Here is a 6,199-nt window from a genome sequence, read left to right as displayed (position 1 = left end):
TATCCTGTGTGGACTCCTTCCATGGCAAGGTGTAACATTTGGTGAAGTGTTCAGTCAGGGTCTAGAGCCGTATTTCCGCACATTATAAGTGCACTAAGTAGTTACACTCATTAAAACAGATTGATATCTGACCCCCTGCTTCACCATCTTTATTCTCGTAGGTTAATCTCTGACATCTGTTATGCAACCTTGTTCTCGTAGTTCGATCTCTGAGCTCCAAAAGAGCTACAATGGGTCTCTCTGCCTATACTTTTAATTATTTGTTATTATTAATATCTGACAAAAAATCCAACAATCACACTGTAAGAGTTATATGTAAGTGTTACACTACAGACATGCGGGATTAGCTGAGCGGTCTTAGGCGCTGCAGTCATGGACTGTGAGGCTGATCCCGACGGAGGTTCGAGCCTTCCCTCGGGCATGGGTGTGTGTGTTTGTCCTTAGGGTAATTTAGGTTAAGTAGTGTGTAAGCTTAGAGACTGATGACCTTAGCAGTTAAGTCCCATAAGATTTCACACACATTTGAACATTTTTTTGTTACATTACAGCTAGAGATGTTTTGAAGGACAGGGTGATATTGCATTCTCACTTTTTGTAAGGGTGTGTGGTGGTGTAGTTGTCAGACGAAACCACTTGGGGAAAAATTTATTTCCAGGTAGTCGGCGATGACAGAGGCGTCAAATTTTATTATGCTGTTCTGACAGATGTGTGGAAAATTATTCGCTTTTTGTTGACTAAAAATACACCGAAATCTCTCTCACCGAAATCTCTCTCACCTCTATCTCTCGGGCTCGTTGGTATTTAAAGATGCTGAGGGCATCTTTCGACAGATGGCACTTACTATCCAGCGAACAAATGGGTTAAACACCAGGGCTACAGAGTAAAAGGTCGATGACTGTAAAGAATCCACATGCTGTACTAAAACGGGTAGGAGAGCCATTATTCAGTATACAAACGTCCAGGTTTGAGAACACCTGCTCTAAGAAATGGCCATAGTCAGTAGTCTCTGTGCTACACCATAATGGGTTATTGGCATAAAAAATCACCCTATAAAACAAACAGCAGTTGTAGCTGGGAGCTCAGACAGTTGACGTCACGGTATGTCACCTCTCCCAGGAGGGGGATGGGCGAGGAGACAGACGTTGCAAAGGGTGAATAGTGTAAATTTGTTCACATGCATACCCTCACTGCTTCCATGGTGGTATCTGATCAGCAGTGCTGATTTCAGAGACCTACAACACTACCCACCAGACCCTCTTTTAGAATCAGTTCAGAGATTATAGTAATCTCTTCTGAAGCATGGTCGAAACAACCTGCCAACAAAGTGCCCTCCACACTTTGCTAAGGTTGCAAAAACTTCGCTGGGAAGCCTTACACATCCTTCATACCATCCAGATCTCTCCCCAACCGATTTCCATATTTTTATAACCCTGAAGAAAGACATTCGTATCAATCAGTTCGCTTTGGACAAAGAGGAGCATGCATGGGTAAACTCTTGGTTCTGTAGACAATCGCAAACATTTTCCATGAAGACACTGACCGCCTTATCTCACAGTAGGATAAATGTATCAACAGTTATGGTGCTTACTTTTGAAGTAATGAACAGTTTTCTAACTTTTTCCCCATCTGTCTCATTTTCATTTAACTGTCCCTATACGCAATATTACATATCTGAACATTTACTACAAGTTGTCAGTCTTTGTACCACTTTCACATCATTCAGACTATACATCGTTATAGACAATTATATCAATAAAATTCTAAGATTACTTTTGACATTGTCTGCCAGGTGATTAATACACGTCCACAGCTCGTGGTCTAGTGGCTGGCGTTACTACGTCTGGATCACAGGTTCCCGAGTTCGATTCCTGGCCAGGTTGGGAACTTTCCCTGCCTGCGATTGGGTGTTTGTGTTGTCTTTATAATTCCATCATCATTCGTGGAAGTGGCTACATTGGACTGTGTACAGATTGGGAATTTGTACAGGCGCTGATGTCCGCGCAGTTGAGCGCTCCACAAACCAAACACCATCATCATCATCACCATTGATTAATACATAATAAGAACAGCACGGACCCCAACACACTTCCCTGGGACACACCCGAAGTTACTTCTGCCACTTACTATCCATACAAGCTAGCATTCTGCGTCTTCCTTACAGAGAAATCCTAATCATAAACGTTAATTGCTGTCGCCAGTGACTCAGTGCTACAGTACCAGAATACAGACCAAAAGATTTTTGGTTTCGACCCTTTGTAAATCCCAACATTTTCAACTGTCATGTTTCACTTCAGCCACTACTGGAAGTGTTCATTGATGTGATAAACGCCGAGCTGTAAATTGATTTGGAATCTACGTTCAACTGTAGGTTTCCCTATACCTATCCGGGTAAGTCAGCTCATAGATCAGAGGAAGGCAACGAGATATCACTGCTGATAGCATGATGTCTAGCAAAGCATTGGAGTGATAAAATCATCCTTCAGGTTCATGACAGCTTTATGTTTTTTCTTCATATAACAGTACTCTTGTTATTGATAATTGGTCAAATGCTATTCGAGAGCAAATAAATACCACATCCTTCCAAACGCCTTCATCCACGACATACATTCAAAACATTTCTGTAAACAATATAAAGAGCTATCCAACATAGAAAGTTTTAGCTGCTTTTTGAATTTAGTCAGATCCTTGATGAATGACTTGACCACAGTGAATGACATCCCGTTCTGTAGGCGGAGACTAACTCGGTTCAACTCGGATTCGGTCGGCACGACGGCGGTTAACTCCAACCTCGCGCGAAATCGTCATCGGTAGCGGCGACCGCCGCCGCACTGCCTGAATACAACTTGAGTTAGCAACGAGCTGCCCGACCGGTTAAGCCGTCGGCACACGGACCGTGCTGTCGAACGTTAACGTTGAGCGTGCCAAGTTCAACGTGCTGCTGAACGCTCAGGAACGATACGACTAGTGCATACGGTACGTGGGCCCCAACGTGGTATACGCGATCGCAACGCACTCCAGCGGCAGTTGTAGGATGTTTCTAGTTCGTAATTCTCACTGTTTACTCAACAGGCTGCGTAAAATTCCCGCGTTAGCTCTATTACAACGCACATTTCCTCCATTGTTCATATCCTAGTCATGTTGTTCTATATGTAATACACACAAATAAAAACTTCAGTATCGATGTACATGTTTTAAGACAAAAAGGAAAGTACTATGTCCAATCAATAAGGACACAGGCTTATAAAAGTTCCATTGCAAACAGTGGGACACGAATTTGCAGGAGTTCTCCACATAAGATAAACACTATTTTATCTTCCACACATTTAGTAAAACCCTAAAGTCATTCTTACTTGATCACTGTTCCTCCCCAGTAGCAGAAACTTTACAACATGTAAATCACTAAACTCAAAAGAAAAAGGAACAAAATATCTTTACACAAGTTGCGCAAGCTGTCCTGTAGCCGATCGAACAAACTAGAAAGGTGAACTTATATTTACATAACATCAAATATTGTAGTATATACTTACATTAAGCTAACAATGAAGCATCAGAAACTATTCTATACGCGAATACTATGAAAAAAATATTTAGACTTAGTGAGATCCGTACCATCATCAAATCAATTATCTAGGTTTCACTTATCAACGCTACTCACTACGCTGAAGCGACACCAGTTCCTTTGGTGCTCCCTTATAAGATCTTGCCACTTGCTAAAAGCTTTAATCGTAACTATGTTACTAACTGAAATTTAATTATAACAAATTGTACCAAGAACAGTGTGCTTTTCGTGGATCCTCAGTGTGTCGCTACCTTCAACTGATATAGTCTCATAATACGCAAGTTACATTAATTCTTTCGCCATGAATATGATGTCTCTCATTATTTTATTGCAACGAATCACGCAGTTAAAAACAGGTTTTCGAATGATTCTCAATTTGCTTGTGCTCAGAAACGACTTATATGCGTGTAGGCTTGAACTAAATGCCAATATGGTGCCTCACAGTTAGTCTCATATACACTATGTTGGTGATTGCTGCGAAAACGCTTTCTCCATGTATGCGCACACCATAATTACTCTTCCACACAAACAGTGGGGTTACACTCGTCTGGTGTGAGACGTTCCTGGGAGGGTTCCACTGGGGGCCAAACCGCACAATAACCCTCGGTTCGGTGTGGGGCGACGGTGGGGTGAGTGGACTGCTGTAGCTTGTTGTTGGGTTGTGAACCACTGCGGGCTACGGCGGGGACGAAGCCTCTCCGACGTTTCTAGGTCCCCAGTTCCATACAGTACAATAGCAACGACCTACCTCGGGTTGACTTGAAATCCCCTCAACCTGAGTTAACCGGGTTTGGTAACTTGAGTTGGCCCACATGTATTGACAACCTCCGCGAATGCGCACAGCACAGAGTAAGTCGACGGATCGCCGCCAGACGACGATAGCTTAGCAAAGAAACGTGCAGCAATCTACATTTAGAGCAACCTTATAATATCAGTTTACTACTAAAGAAACAAAACGTCTACACTACAGAACTAAACAAAGATTAAGAAATTAGGAATATAATTGAAAAACAGTCTTGGTCATGAATTTCTTTTAATCAGAGTGACCGGTTTCAATCCTTAAGAATCATCTTCAAACTCCAGAACGGCAGGTGGACTTCCATGGAGCAGGCTGCGACGATCCACTACGCTGAACCGATTGCGTCGTGGATCGGCGCAGCCTGCTCCATGGAAGTTCACCTGCCGTTCTGGAGTCTGAAGATGATCCTTAAGGATTGAAACCGGTCACTCCGACTGAAAGAAATTTCCGATCAAGACTGTTTTTTAATAATCATTTTAATATATGATCGCTGATAATGTTTTCAGAAATTTTAAATTAGGATGAACTGAGCTAAGGGATATATATATATCCACTGAAGCGACAAAGAAACTGGTATAGGCATGCATATTCAAATATAGAGATATGTAAGCAGGCAGAATACGGCGCTGCGGTCGGCAACGCCTATACAGGGTGTTAGAAAAAGGTACGGCCAAACTTTCAGGAAACATTCCTCACACACAAAGAAAGAAAATATGTTATGTGGACATGTGTCCGGAAACGCTTACTTTCTATGTTAGAGCTCATTTTATTACTTCTCTTCAAATCACATTAATCACGGAATGGAAACACAGCAACAGAACGCTCCAGCGTGACTTCAAACACTTTGTTACAGGAAATGTTCAAAATGTCCTCCGTTAGCGAGGATACATGCATCCACCCTCCATCGCATGGAATCCCTGATGCGCTGATGCAGCCCTGGAGAATGGCGTATTGTATCACAGCTGTCCACAATACGAGCACGAAGAATCTCTACATTTGGTACCGGGGTTGCGTAGACAAGAGCTCTCAAATGCCCCCCTAAATGAAAGTCAAGAGGGTTGATGTCAGGAGAGCGTGGAGGCCATGGAATTGGTCCGCCTCTACCAATCCATCGGTCACCGAATCTGTTGTTGAGAAGCGTACGAACACTTCGACTGAAATGTGCAGGAGCTCCATCGTGCATGAACCACATGTTGTGTAGTACTTGTAAAGGCACATGTTCTAGCAGCACAGGTAGAGTATCCCGTATGAAATCATGATAACGTGCTCCATTGAGCGTAGGTGGACGACGAAACTAAAATGAGCTCTAACATGGAAATTAAGCGTTTCCGGACACATGTCCACATAACATCTATTCTTTATTTGTGTGTGAGGAATGTTTCCTGAAAGTTTGGCCGTACCTTTTTGTAACACCCTGTATAAGGGAACAAGTGTCTGGTGCAGTTATAAAATCAGTTACTGCTGTTACAGTGGCAGATTATCAAGATTTAAGTGAGTTTAACGCGGTATTATAGTCGCCGCACGAGCGATGGGACACAGCGTCTCCGAGGTAGCAATGAAGTGGGGATTTTCACGTACGACTATTTCATGAATGTACCGTGAATATCAGGAATCCGGTAAAACTTCAAATCTCTGATATCGCTGCGGCCGGAAAGAGATCCTGCAAGAACGGGACCAACGACGACTGAAGAGAATCGTTCAACGTGACGGAAGTGCAACCCTTCCTCAAATTGCTGCAGATTTCAGTACTCGGCCATCAACAAGTGTTAGCGTGTCAACCATTCAACGAAACATCATCGATATGGGCTTTCGGAGCTGAAAGCCCATTCGTGTACTCTTCT

The sequence above is a fragment of the Schistocerca cancellata genome, chromosome 3 (genome assembly GCF_023864275.1).
Source record: "Schistocerca cancellata isolate TAMUIC-IGC-003103 chromosome 3, iqSchCanc2.1, whole genome shotgun sequence".
In the NCBI taxonomy this organism is placed as follows: domain Eukaryota; kingdom Metazoa; phylum Arthropoda; class Insecta; order Orthoptera; family Acrididae; genus Schistocerca; species Schistocerca cancellata.
The sequence above is the reverse complement of the archived record's forward strand: the minus strand, read 5'-3'. Positions refer to the sequence as shown.